Source organism: Aotus nancymaae, unplaced genomic scaffold (assembly GCF_030222135.1).
Source record: "Aotus nancymaae isolate 86718 unplaced genomic scaffold, 86718_ANA_hifiasm-v0.15.2.pri h1tg000016l, whole genome shotgun sequence".
NCBI classification, from domain to species: domain Eukaryota; kingdom Metazoa; phylum Chordata; class Mammalia; order Primates; family Aotidae; genus Aotus; species Aotus nancymaae.
Genome location: NW_026988428.1, coordinates 84291424 through 84306565, shown reverse-complemented (window position 1 = coordinate 84306565; position 15142 = coordinate 84291424). Strand labels below are relative to the sequence as shown.

Sequence of the window (15142 nt, the reverse complement as noted above, 5' to 3'; positions counted from 1 at the left end):
ATGTTTATAAATTTTTCACATTGATAAACTACAAAGCATCAAGAATTTCACCAAAGGAATTATTTATCAGATTAAAAGACTTATTTAATTCAAGATATGCATCATTTTGTTAATATTTGAATATATGCTTCCATTAAAAAATTTAATTTGAAATATAATATTCTTTCTAACAACTTGCCTTTCTACACATTAAAGCTCACCATTTACTTGTTTTATTTCAAAAACATAAAACTTATTTCACCTTGAATCCATTACAGTGTCCTGTTTTCCTAATCTCTGAAGATTGTGCCTCTGCTGTCTTACTCAAATGTTGACTTTAGTCCATGTTTGAACTACAGATATCATGCAAATGTTTTTAATCTTTCTGTTGTTTACTTTGAAACAATCACCTATCCAGGAAGGAAAAATATAATTTATTTTATTTTTACAATATATAGTTTAGAAATAAAAAAAGCCACAAGGTCATCATCAATCAATCAACCGTTCACTAATATTAATTCAGAGTCTACTATGTTCTGACTATTGGGCTAGGTAATGCTGAACACAAAAAGAGAAAGGACAGACATTAATTCTGAGCCTAAGAACATTATAGTTAAATAGAAAAATAAATTTATGGAGATAAGTTTCAAACAAGTAATATAGAATCATACACTAGATTACATAAACAAACATTTTAAATTATAGAAATTAAAATTATTATATTTTCTACACACAAATATTGTAAAATTTTTAAAAGCAAATGTATGTTTTCTTTATTGTTACAGTTTTTAAAAGTGCCAATTAGTCCCTTACACACAGTAGCTACTCAAAATAGGTAGAAAAATAAGGTAAAGAATAAAATTAGAATGACCTCAGAGAGTTTTATAAAGGAAATACCTCTGGAATCAGACTCAATAAAAACATAAATCAAGCAAAGTGTACTCCAAATACCTCTCAGAGCAATTCTGGTGATGCTTGACCTTGACAACATCATGATCTTGCTTTATTTTGATGTCGTTCATTTCTTTTACAAGAGAAAATATATGTAGTTGAAAATGCAAATTTTAAAAAAAGCAAAGATTTTTCCTTTAACAATTGCCCCTTATCCAGAAATATAATATTCATTTTAATTAAGTACATAATATTTTCTTTTTTTAAACATAAATAGCATACTATCAACACTATTCTCTACCTTTGTATGAATAAAAGTCCTCCTCATTTATCTTATGGTAGCAGGGTATTAAGTTGTTCATAATATATGTTTCTGTTCTATATTGATGAGCATTTAGATTGTATCTAATTATTTCATATTAGAAAATGTTTTTTTAAATTATTTTGTTTAAGTTCTGAGACACATGTGCAGAACATGCTATTTTGTTACACGGTAAACATGTGCCGTGAGGTTTGCTACACCTATCAACCCATCACCTAAGTGTTACACCTCACATGCATTAGCTATTTGTCCTGATGTCCACAGTTCCCAGTGTGTGTTGCTCTTCTCTGTATGTCCATGCATTCCTTTTTTTTTTTTCTTTGAGGCAGAGTCTTGCTCTGTTGCCAGGCGCCAGGCTGGACTACAGTGGCATGATCTCGGCTCACTGCAACCTCCGCCTCCTGGGTTCAAGCAATTCTCCTGTCTCAGCCTCCCAAGTAGCTGGGACTAGAGGTACACTCCACCATGCCTAGCTAATTTTTGTATTTTTTTAGTAGAGATGGGGTTTCACCATGTGTCCAGGATGGTCTCGATCTCTTGACCTCGTGATCTACCCGCCTCGGCCTCCCAAAGAGCTGGGATTACAGGCATGAGCCACTGTGCTGGGCCCTTGTCCATGCATTCTTATTGTTCAGTTTCCCCTTATAGTGAGAACATGTGGGGTTTGGTTTCGTGTTCCTGTGTTAGTTTTCTGAGGATTATGGCTTCCAGCTCCATCCATGTCTCTGCAAAGGACATAATCTCATTTCTTTTTATGGTGGCATAGTATTCAATGGTGTATATGCACCATATTTTCTTTATCTAATCTATCTTTGGTGGGCATTGAAGTTAATTCCATGTCTTTGCTATTGTGAATAGTGCTGCAATGAACATACATAGCATGTATCTTTGTAAAAGAATACTTTTTATTCCTTTGGGTAAACACCCAATAAGAAGATGGCTGGATCAAATGGTATTTCTGGTTCTAGGTCTTTGGAATTGCCACACTGTCTTTCACAATGGTGGAGCTAATTAACATTCTTATCAACAGTATATAACCATTTCTATTTCTCCACAGCCTCACCAGCATCTGTTGTTTCTCAACTTTTTAATAAATGCCATTCTGACTGGTGTGAGATGGCATCTCATTGTGGTTTTAATTTGCATTTCTCTAATAATCAGTGATATAGGACTTTTTTTTCATGGTTGTTGGCTGCATAAAGCCTTCTTTTGAGAAGGGTTTGTTCATGTCCTTTGCCCATTTTTTAATAGGGTTGTTTTTTCTTGTAAATTTGTTTAAGTTCCTTGTAGATTCTGAATATTTGACTTTTGTCAAATGGATAGATTGCAAAAATTTTCTCCCATTCTGTAGCTTGTCTCTTAACTCTTATGATAGTTTCTTTTGCTGTGCAGAAGCTCTTTAATTAGATTCCAATTGTTAATATTTGATTTTGTTGCAATTGCTTTTAATCTTTTTCTCATAAAATCTTTGCCAGTGCCTATTTGCTGAATTGTATTGCCTAGATTTTCTTCTAGGGTTTTTATAGTTTTGGGTTTTACATTTAAGTTTTTAATTTATCTTGAGTTAATTTTTGTATAAGGTTTAAGGAAGAGGTCCAGTTTCAATTTTCTGCATATGGATAGCTAGCTCTCCCAGCACAATTTATTAAATAGGGAATCCTTTCCCCATTGCTTAGGTTTGTCAGGTTTGTCAAATATTATATGGTCATAGATGTGTGGTCTTATTTCTGAGACACCTGTTCTGTTTCACTGGTCTCTGTTTCTGTTTCTGTACCAGTACCATGCTGTTTGGGTTACTGTAGCCTTGATATACTTTGAAGTCAGATAGCATGATGTCTCCAGCTTTTTTCTTTTTGCTTAGGATTATCTTGGCTTTATGAACTCTTTTTTTGTTTTATATGAATTATAAAGTAGTTCTTTCTAATTCTGTGAGGAATGTCAATGGTAGTTTAATGGGAATAGCATTGAATCTCCAAATTACTTTGGGCAGTATGGCCATTTTCATGATATTGATTCTATCTATGGGTATAGAATATTTTTTCATTTGTTGGTGTCCTCTCTTATTTCCTTGAGCAATGTGATCCTTTGCTTCCCTTGTTAGCTGTATTCCTAGGTATTTTATCCTTTTCATAGCAATTGTGAATGGGAGTTTATTTATGATTTTGCTCTCTTGTTGTCTATTCTTGGTGTATAGGAATGCTTGTAATTTTTGCACATTGATTTTGTATCCTGAGACCATGCTAAAGTTGCTTATCAGCTTAAGGAGATTTTGGGCTGAGATGATGGGTTTTTTCAGATACAAGATTATGTCATCTGCAAACAGACAGTTTGACTTCCTCTCTTCCTATTTGAATACAACTTATTTCTTTCTCTTGCCTGATTGTTGGGGCCAGAACTTCCAATGTAAGAGAAGGCATACTTGTCTTGTGCTAGTTCAAAAGGAATGCTTCTAAATTTTACCCATTTTGTATGATATTGGCTGTGGGTTTTTCATAAATGGTTCTTTTTATTTTGAGATGTGTTCATTAATACCTATATTATTGAGAGATTTTAACATGAAGGAATGTTGAATTTTATCAAAGGCCTTTTTTGTATCTAGTGAGAGAATCGTGTGGTTTTTGTCTTCTAAAGATGAATTTTGTCTTCTTTATATGATGAGTTACATTCATTGATTTGTTTTTGTAGAACTTGGCTTGCATTCCAGGGATGAAGCCCTCTTGATTGTGGAGGATAAGCTTTGTGTGCGTATGTGAGAAAAAAAGCTTTATTTCATTCTAGTGTTAAAAAAAATTCACTGTCAACAAAAGATAAATGCAATTTCCATAATTTACAGTACTTTGCTGCTGGATTTACTTTGTATTTTATTGATGATTTTTGCATCAATATTCATCAGGAATATTAGCCTGAAGTTTTGTTGTTGTACCTCTGCCAGGTTTTGGTATTAGGATTTCTGGCCTCATAAAATGAGTTAAAGAGGAGTCCCTCCTTTTCAACTGTTTGGAATAGCTTCAAGAGATATAGTACCATCTTCTCTTTGTACCTCTGGTAGAATTCAGCTTTAAGTCTGTCTGTTCTTAGGCTTTTTTTGGTTTTGTAGGTTATATTTTACTGCTTCAATTTCAGAACTTGTTATTAGTCTATTTAGGAATTCAACTTCTTTCTGGTTTAGTCTTGGGAGGATGTATGTGCCCAGGAATTTGTTCATTTCTTCTAGAATTTCTAGTTTATTTTCATAGAGGTGTTTATAGTACTCTCTGATGGTTGTTTGTATTTCTGTGTGGTCACCAGTGATATACCATTTAACATTTTTTTATTGTGCCTATTTGATTATTCTCTCTACTTATTAGTCAATCTAACAGCCTATCTTATTTAAATACAGCTCCTGGATCCATTGATATTTTGAATTTTTTGGTGTTTCTATCTCCAGTTCCACTGTGATCCTGAGTATTTATTTTCTTCTGCTGTCTTTTGGATTTGTTTGTTCTCAGTTCTCTGGTTCTTTTAGTTGTGATGTTAGGGTGTCAATTTGAAATCTCTCTAGCTTTTTGATGTGGGCATTTAGTGTTGTAAATTTACCTTTAAACACTGATTCAGCTGCATCCAAGAGATTCTGATACCTTGTCTCTTTGTTTGCATTGCTTTCAAGGAACTTCTTGATTTTTGCCTTAATTTAATTATATATCTAGGAGTCATTCAGGAGCAGATTGTTTTATTTCCATGTAGTTGTACGGTTTTGAGTGAGTTTCTTAATCTTGAGTTCTAAATTCGATTGCACGGTGGTCTGAGAGGCTGTTATGATTTCAGTGTTTTTGCATTTGCTGAGGGGTATTCCAATTATAATATTGATTTTAGAGTAAGTGTCATGTGATGCTGAGAAGAATGTATATTCTGTTATTATTGGGGTGAAGAGTTCTGTAGATATCCATCATGTCAACTTGATCCAGAGCTGAGTTCAAGTCCTGAATATCCTTGTTAATTTTATGTCTCAAAGATCTGTCTAATATTGACAGTGGGTTGTTAAAGTCTTAATTATTGTGTGAAAGTTTAAGTCTCTTTGTAGGTCTCTAATAACTGTTTTTAAATAAATATAGGTGCTCCTGTATTTGGTGTAGACATATTTACAATAGTTATCTCTTCTTGTTGAATTGATCCCTTTCCCATTATGTAATGCCTTTTTTTTTTTGTCTTTTTGACTTTTGTTGATTTAAAGTCTATTTTGTCAGAAACTAGGATTGCAACCCCTGCTGTTTTCTGCTCTTCATTTGCTTCATAAATTTTCCTCTATTTCTTTATTTTCGGCTTATTTGTGTATTTGCATGTGAGATGTGTCTCTTGAATACAGCACACCAATAGGGCTTTACTCTTCATCCAGTTTGCCATTCAGTCTTTTAATTGGGGTATTTAGCCTATTTACATTTAAGGTTAATATATGTGTAAATTTAATCCTGTCATGATGGTAGTTGATTGTTTTGCAGACTTATTGATGTAGTTTCCTCATAGTGTCATTGGTCTTTGTACTTCAGTGTGTTTTTGCAGTGGTAATGTGTTTTTGGCTGGTAATGGTTTTTTCTTTCCATGTTTAGTGCTTTTTTCAGGAGCTCTTGCAAGGTAGGCCTAGTGATAAAAAAGTCTTTTAGCATTTGCTTATGTGAAAAGGATTTTATTTATCCTTCCTTTATGAAGTTTAGTTTGGCTGGATATGGAATTTGGGGTTGGAAATTCTTTTATTTAAGAATGTTGAATATTGGCGCCCAATATTTTCTGGCTTGTGGTGTTTCTGCTGGAAGGTCTGCTGTTAGTCTCATGAGATTCCCTTTGTAGGTGACCTGGGCTTTCTCTCTGATTGCCCTTTTTTTTTTTCTTCATTTTGACATTGGACAACCTGATGATTATGTGTTTTTGGATTGATCTTCTTATACTGGAGTTCTGTGTCTTTGGTTTGATCTTCTCATACTAGGGTTCTCTGTATTTCCTGAATTTGAATGTTGGCCTGTCCTGTTAGATTGGGGAAGTTCTCCTGGATGATATCCTGAAGTATGTTTTCAAACTTGGTTCTGTTCTCCCCATCTCTTTTAGGTACCCCAATCAGTCATAGATTTGGTCTTTTTACTTAATCCTATATTTTTTGGAGGTTTTGTTTATTCCTTTTTTTAAAAAATTTCTAATATTGTTTGCCTGTCTTATTTCAGCAAGATAGTCTTCAAGCTCTGAAACTCTTTACTCTTCTTGGTCTATTCAGTTTTTGATACTTGTGTATGCTTCACAAAGTTATCATGGGTTTTTCAGCTACATCAGGTCATTTATGTTTCCCTCTGAACTGGTTATTTTGGATAATAGCTCCTGTAATGCTTTGTTATGGTTTTTAGCTTCTTTACATTGGGTTATAACATGCTTCTTTAGCTCAGCAAATTTGTTATTACCCACTTTCTGACACCTACTTTTGTCAATTTAGCCATCTCTGCCTCCACTCCGTTCTGTGCACTTACTGGAGAGGTTTTGCAATAATTTGAAGAAGAGACACTCTGGCTTTTTGAGTTTTCAGCATTTTTTTTTTTACTGTTGTTGTTCCTATTGATTCTCTCTCATTTTCATGAGTTTATGTAGCTTTGAACTTTGAGGCTGTTGACTTCAGATGAGGCTTTTGTGGGAACTTTTTTGTTGATGCTGTTGTTGCTGCTTTCTGTTTGTTTTTCTTCTAATAGTCAGGCTCCTCTTCTGTAAGCCTGCTGTGATTTGCTGGGGATTGACTGCAGATGCTATTTACCTGGGTCCCTCCTTCACCTGAAGATGTCAACCCAGGAGGCTGCAGAAAAGCAAGGATGGCTGCCTGCTCCTTTCTCTGAAATCATTGCTCCTGAGAGGCACCGATCTGATCCCGGCAGGAACACTCCTGTAGAAGTTGTCTGGCAACTCCTGTTGTGGGGTCTCACCAGTCATGGGGTACAAATTCTGGGATACATATAATGAAGCACTCTGGCTGTCCCTTGGTGGAGGGCATGTGCTGTGCTGGGGCTAAAGAGCAGCCTGAGAAATCAAGCTGCAAAAGTAGATATGCAAGTTGGAAGCTTGCACAGGGGAATTCCAGCCGCTGTGCTAATAGAAAAGAGCTACCTAGGGGAAGGCATATCCAACATGGAGGTTCTCCATCTTCTTCTTCTTCTTCTTCTTTTTTTTTTAACGATAACAGAAAAATGGGCAACATGGTGCAGCTCAGGCAGAGAACACACATGTATAATTTAAAAACTAGGTTGGAAACTATAAGAAATTTGCAACCTCTGCAAATGGCACACCTAGTCTAACCAGTTTTTCATGCCTTATGTAAATAAGACATTATCTTGTTACCAACTTATGTATCAAACTTCTTGCCACAGACTTGGCAACTCATTTTTCTGGGACTGCTCTCTGCAGCAGAGAGTTATTCTCTTTCATTTGCCTATTAAATTTCCACTCTGAACCTAAATCTTAGTATGTCCATGCCCTTAGTTTTCTTGTCCATGGGAAAACTAACTTTGAGTGTTACTCCAGACAGTGAGGCTGTTTCACTGTGTGGGTTTGCACAGGAACCAATGTAGATTCATTGGAAGGGTGAGTGTAGGAGTGGACCCTAACTCTTTACTTTCATTTAAGAAGCTTCTCAACCTTAGTTAAAAAACAAGCAAACAAACAAAAACACTGGATTCTGTCAGCCAATAAAAAATGGTTAGCATGGCTGCCAGCCTACAAGACTCAGGGGAAAAATTTGCCAGGGAGAACTTGGTGAATCTTCCAGTGCCCTCAGTGTGCTGAGTATGTTGGCTCTCTTTTGAACCAGTTTTCTTTCATGGAGAGCCTAGTTATCACATGGGGCTGGAAGAGGTCCAGGGCCAATTAACAGTTCCCACCTGGGGCTATACCCTGGTGTTACCCAAAGGCTTCTGGAAAAACCCCATCCTCCAACTGTCCACTGAGCCTCACCAACAAGCTCTCCAAGCTTTTCCTATCACAACTTTTCTTCTTTCCTTTCCATGACAACCATGTCTTCTATCCCTTCTCTGTATGCAATGCTGCAGGAATTTTTACAGTTCAGAGAAATAATCCTATTAGGCAAGATCAGCAAAAGCCATAGTAACCAGGAATATAACTCAAGGGAATTCCATGTTTGGGATTCTCTAGGAACAGAGGGTCTTCCCCTACCTCTGCAGTGAGTATCTTTCTCTCTCACTATGTTTGGTCTGGAAAGCACATGGGATTTCAAGGTTTACACCACTACTTAGTGGAATAGGAATCATCTCCATGAGGTGCCTTGTTGGCCCTTTGCCTAGAAAACTCTAGTTTCTCAATTCTCCTCCATTTTTGTACCCCTAGTCTAGAAACCAGGCTTTATTCTTCTTATGTAAATTAGAAAACTCAACAATTAGAAGAAAAATATCCTCCAAAACCAAATTGAGTCTTGATATTGTCCTATCAGAAAGAAAACCACCATTCAGACCCCATATTCTTTAAAGGTACCAATTCTGCCTCCAATTATAATGTTATTTAAATAAGGGGATTTTATGTCCCAAAGTTAACGAGAACCACTGTCTTAGAATAAATACTTTAGTCTGGGCCATAATAGCAAAATGTAGAGCTCAACCTAGAACAATCCCTTTATTAAGTGGCTTTGCCAAAATGCAACTGTTGCATAGTCTTTCCCAACATCTATCTATTGCACAGCCACACAGATTACACAAGATTAAAAAGTCAAAGGGAAGTCACCAGTGGAAGACTAGAGATGCATTTGTAAGTGTTACTAATTCTATTATTTAGCTCCTCTGGATCCATGGCTGAGGGCCATACCTGCATCTATGGATAGCACCTTTAACAGATGCCAGGGCTCAGGGAACCAAGGAGAGAAAACAGTTGGGGGGATGCCCCCACTGTCTTCCCCTCCTCACTGGGCTATTCCAATGGAAAGAAAAGAGACAAAAAGGGTGCCTTATTCTCGCTTCTCCTTCTAGATGAGTAACAGACCATCTTTGTCCTGTAATCCTCTGGAGCGCATTTAAAGGACTGGGACTCCTTTGACCCCAAGACTTTGAATAAAATGTGGCTTATTTTCTTTTGTACATAGGTTTGACCTTCTTACCATCTTGAACAAATATAAACTGTGTAGGGAAGCCTTGGTTTAAATACTATCCAACAATCAGATTTCTTCTGTAGATGGGCGGTCAGATGGTCTGAGGTCTCTTATATTCAGGCTTTCTTTGCCCTTCAAGACACACTAGACCTTTACAAGTATTGCACAATCAACCCAGCTTTTTTAACAGTCATATCAGGCATGCCCAAACAGAACAATTCTTCAAAACTAGAACAGTAACTTCTGGGGGTATTACCCGAGGCAGCTATTGAGGGTCCTGGCCCTTCTGTCCTTCTTATCTGAGGCTTCCTCCAACCATGCCATCAACTGTTCTACTGTCTCCAAAACTTTCCACTTACCCAGTTTCACTCTTACCCTTATGGGAAATGTCCAATGGAGGTGATGCCACTAGGATTCAAGTTTCCTTCTTATTGTAGGACCTTATGAAAATAAAGGGAGATCTGGGTCAATATTCTGATGACCCCTAGAGGTATATATAAGCTTTCCAAAATTTAACTCCAGTGTTTTACCTCACATGGAGGGAAGTTGTGCTGTTCCTAAGACAAACACTAACTGCTGGTGAAAAAAAAGGTAGCTGTGCAGGCAGCAGAGAAGTTTAGAGATGAGCAATATGTCTCCCAGAGTAGACCAAAAAGGAAAAGAGAAAATAGGAAGGCAAAGAAATAGGAGAATCACCATTTCCAATGAGAAAAAAGGTAGTACCTCTTGGCAACCCCAATTGGAACCCCCAGTGACTCCACAACTGAATGGAAAAACAAAACTAAACTAAACAAAAAATGCTTTTTAAAGCACACATGAAACTGCCTTCAAAAAACTAGGGACGAACCTCTTAATTACTCTAAACTGTCCATGATAGACCAGAAGCCAGATGAGAATTCTTTAGCCTTTATGAGAATGCTGAGGGAGGCACTAATAACACATATCTCTTTGTTCCCTGATTAATTCAAGGAATGCTTATCCTAAAGGACAAGTTTCAGCAGCTTGTAATATTAGAAATATACTATAGAAGCAGGCTACAGGATTATATAGCACCTTGGGAAAGCTCTTGAAGGTAGCCACCTTGGACTTTTATAATAGAGATCAGGAGGAGACCCAGGAGAAAGAAAGAAAACACAAGAGAGGGACAGAGACTCTAGTACCTGCTTTGTAGGCTTGCAAATTCCAGTCTCTCCAAGGTGCATCTGCTAGTTGCTACCAATATGGCAACTCAGGGCACTTTAAAAAAGATTGCCCAGGCAGCAAGAGGAAGCCATCTCAACCCTGTCCAGCCTGTAGTGGGGATAACTGGAGATTGGACTGCCCCTGGAGATGGCGGTCCACCAAGTCCAGAACTTACTATCTCACAGATGCTCCAGCAGGACTGACAGGCTCAAACCCCTGACTCCAGTTGCTCAAACTGCTATTACTGCTCAGGAGCCCTGAGTGATTTTGGAAATTAAAGAAATGAGGGTGGACCTCCTTCTGAACACTGGAGCCAGTCTCACTCTTCTCTCAAATCCGGGCCTCCTTTCCTCTCATAGCATGACTATGATGCGTGTCTCAGAAAAGATTCTAAACCAATATTTTCTCAACCATGTTGTTGTAGTTTGGGGGCCCCATTATCTACACATTTCTTTTTAAATATTTCTGAAAGTCCTGCTCCTTTATTAGGTAGAGACATTTTAGCTCACATAAAGGCCAGAATCTTTATAGCCTGTGGACAATCTCTTTGTCTCCCTTTGGTGGAAGCTAATACTAATTCAGAAGAGTGCAACTCAAGGAATAATAAGTTGAGCTATAACTGCTAGGCCAGTCTGGATCAACCTTAAGGATCTCACTTCTTTACCTAACCAGAGAAAATATCCCCTAAATCTAGAGATTACAAAAGGGCTAGAAGCCAATATTAATAACCTAGAGATACAGGGCCTCCTCAAACCCTGTAATATATACTGCAACATGCCAATATTAGGAGTACAGACTCCTAATATTAGACTCAATATTAGAATGAAGACTGGTTTAGGAACTTTGCCTTATTAATGAGGCCACAGTCCCAATTCATCTGATTGTCCCTAATCCCTACACCTTGCTGACTCAAATACCTCAGAAAACTAAATGGTTCACAGTCCTAGATCTAAAGGATCTAAAAGATGCCTCTTCTGTATACCATTACATCCTGACTCTCAATATCTGTTTTCCTTAGAAGATTCCTACAGCTAAATCATTCAGTTAACATGGACTGTGCTGCCTCAGGGACTTCAACATAGTCCTCACTTGTTTGGACAGGCAATGTTAAGGACTTCTGTGAGTTCTTCCATCTGCAGGCCAGGGTCTTGCACTATGTAGATGACATACTGCTCTGTGCCCCAAATTGAGAAAGCTTCTCAGGAAGGCACTGACACTCTTCTTAATTTCTTAGCCAACAGAGGATATAAAGTTCCAAAATACAAGGTCCAACTTTGCCAAACCTCAGTGAAGTGCCTGGATTAGTGTTGTGTGAATGGACCAAAGAATTAGGAGAAGAAGAAGAAAGAATTAAGCCCATTCTTCATTTTCTCTTCCTAAAACCCTCAAGCAACTAAGAGGAATCTTAGGCATTACAAGATTTTACATACCATGGATAACTGGGTATGGGGAGATAGCTCACACCTTATATCTCCTCATAAAAGATACTCAAACAGCTAAAACTTATTTCCCAACATGGGCACTTGAAGGTCCAAAAGCTTTTAACCAGCTATAACAAGTCTTACTTAAGGTACCAACTCTCAGCCTTTGTGTAGGGAAGACCTTCAATCTTTATGTATCAGAAAGAAAGGGAATGGTCCTGGGCATTTTAACTTAAGCTCAAGGATCAGCTCAAAAGCCAGTGGGATACCTGAGTAAGAAACTTGACTGCGTGGCTAAAAGATGGCCAGCATGCCTCCAAGCCATTGCTGTGGTGATCTTACTGGTAACAGTGGCCACCAAATTTACCCGGGGATGTGGCTTCATTATTTATATTCCACATAATATAGTACAATTGTTGTCTTCTAGGAAAAGTCTTTGGCTAAAATCCAGACACCTGGATTTTTAAATATCAGGCTTTGCTCTTAGAAGGGTCTACAATCCAGTTAAAAACTTCTTCTCATCTAAACCCAATCCCTTTCCTCCCCGAGGAAACTGGAGACCCTAAAAATGACTGTGAACAAGTAGTGGTTCAGACCTATGGAGCCAGGGAAAATCTCAGGGAAACTCTCCTAGAAAATTCAGACTGGACACTCTTCATGAATGGAAGTTCCTTTGCAGAGCAAGGAGTCCATAAAGCAGGATGTGCAGTAGTCACTCTAAATGATGTTATTGAAAGTGTGCCCCTCTCACCAGGCACAAGCACTCAACTAGTGAACTGATAGCTATTAGGAAAGGACTTGATTTAAGCAAGGGAAAGGTAGCTAAGATTTACACTGACTCTGAGTATGCTTTCTTAGTCCTCTATGTTCATGCTGCCATTTAGAAGGAAAGACTATCTTACTGCTAATGAATCTCCTATAAATTACCATCATGAATCCTCAGTTTTCCTCCCATGAGAGGTAGCAGTGATGCATTGTAAGAGACATCAGAAAGGAACAGATGAAATAATCAAAGGAAACAAGTTAGCTAATCTGGAAGATAAGTAAGGGGCAAGGAAGCCTCAGGGCCTTAATACACTTAAAGCCCCTCTAAAGTGGGAAGACTCCATAAGAGAAAGTAAACCTCAGTACCCCTTTGCAGAGATAGAACGGGCCATCTCTTGAGGGTACACTTTTCGGTACTCAAGATGGCTAAACTCAGAGGATGGCAAACTCCACTTGCCATCCTTCAGACAGTTGGAAGTCCTTAAGATTGTTCACCAAGTTCCAAGCTTTTCACTTGAGAATCGATAAAACTTATCAGTGTTCCCAGAGATTGTTTTCAGGAGATAACTTATTAAAAATAGTCAAGCAGATTGTTAACGCTTATGACCTCTGTCTTAAAAATAATACCCTCAACAGGTAACTTTTTCTGCTTCAAACCCAAAGGATGGGAAGCTACCCAGGGGAGGACTAGCAGATAGACTTCACCCACATGCCACAAAGGTCATCTAATACCTCCTGGTATGGGTGGAAGCTTTCAATACTGGGTAGAAGCATTTCCTCAACATACTGAAAAGAGCTCTGAGGTAATAAAAGTCTTAGTTAATGAAACAGTTCCCTGCTTTGGTCTACCTAAGTACCTCCAAAGTAACAATGGCTCCTTTTTTGAGGCAACCATCATGCAGGGGATCTCAAAGGCACTACATATATAGTATCATCTCTATTGTGCTTGGACACCCCAGTCCTCAGGAAAGGTAGGGAAGACAAATGATATTATTAAAAGGCACCTCAGAAAATTATCCCAAGAAATATACCTTCCTTGAGTCACTCCTATTCCCAAGGCTTTACTGCATGTAAGAAATACCCCTTCAAACTTGGGTCTGAGCCCTTTCAAAATGCTATTTGGGTGGCCTTTCCTTACAAATGGTTTTCTATCAGACCAAGAGACTGACTTTTGAATTAGTAAACATGTAACCTCCCTAGCTCACTTCCAACCCAAATTAACACAATTAGCAAAAGCCCAACACAGGAAATAGGACCACCTTTTTTAACCAAGGAGATTTGGTATTGGTAAAGGCTCTCTCCTCTCTCTTTCTCCTTCCCTAAAGAACAAGCTTGAATGGGCCCCACACTGTTCTTCCTTCAACACTCTCAGTGATAAAAGTTATAGGAATCAACTCCTGAATACATTACACTTGAGTTAAAACCTGGAAAACTGACAGAGCAACTCCTGATGACTCAGAGGAATGTTCTGGACATCAATGTGAAGAGATAGAAAATCTTAAGCTGAAATCATAAAAATTAAGTAAATGAGCGAGGGCTACTCATTCTACTCAGTCCTACCTCTACCTTCCCAGATACTTTCAAGTCATTTCTACCTTTCCTCTCAAGATATATTAGAACTTCTTTTTGATGCATATTTGCAGGGAGATTTTAATTATCCATGGGATTACATTTGTAACGTCATAGATCCTCAAAGAGTAATTCTTTATCTTGGCAAGTAAAATTTTAGATGGAAATTATTATATCACTTTTGCAGAAATTTCTGTACTAACTCTACTGTTTGTGGTAGGACTATACACTGTGGCATCCGCAATGTGGAATTCTGGATGAAAAATTCTAAGTGCTGTAATATTCTGCCTAATTTTCACCTTTAAAACAGGATTAATAATTACAGGAAAGATTTAGCCAAAATTAACATTAAAGTTGCTGCAGCCACTCAATCCAATGCCACTTATTCTAAGAAAAAAGGTCCTTCTACATTAACGCTTCTGTAAAGTACAGTGACACCTGGTGGAGGCAAACCAGTATTACAACCTATTGAAATGGTTAACAGATATGTCATGGTTGTGGTCTGTAATACCCCAGCTAATAATGGCAATCTTAATACTCACATCCAAACTCTATATTCTAAACCTTCTTATAAAATTTAACTCTTCTGACCTAGAGGCTATTAAATTCCAAATGGTGTTACAGATGAAACCATGCATGAATACACCTGCCTAGGAACTTGCACCCATAACCTCACAACCTATTTAGTCTGTAACCGAGGAAATTGCCAGCCCTATATATGTTCTGACCCTAAGCTCTTATATGAATCCTGGTTTGAAATACATATCAAGTCAGAGGAAGGGGAGGAAGGGGACCTTCTGACTCAATCCAAGAAGGTCCCTCCCTCCTACGGGGGACCTATTTCCTTGTATTTTGATGCTTGCCATGCCATGTACCTCAAAAGCCTAAGTAGTCCAAAAGCCTCCCGTAATAGCCTAA

General features: G+C 37.9%; 1 protein-coding gene across 6 annotated transcripts in view; it reads right to left on the bottom strand.

The window, feature by feature from the left end:
* The window catches only part of LOC105713875 (putative solute carrier organic anion transporter family member 1B7), a 107954-nt gene extending 98197 nt beyond the window's left edge, over positions 1 to 9757 (bottom strand). For 4 of the 6 annotated variants that reach the window (XR_010343074.1, XR_010343073.1, XM_012447697.2 and 1 more), the window contains exon 1: positions 242 to 8668. The gene's annotated coding sequence lies outside the window, so the exon portion shown is untranslated. Of the gene's footprint in view, positions 1 to 241; positions 8669 to 9662 lie in introns of those variants that run through there. The other 2 variants (XM_064377775.1, XM_012447698.2) reach the window with 2 other exon arrangements.
* Positions 9758 to 15142: the final 5385 nt, after the last annotated feature.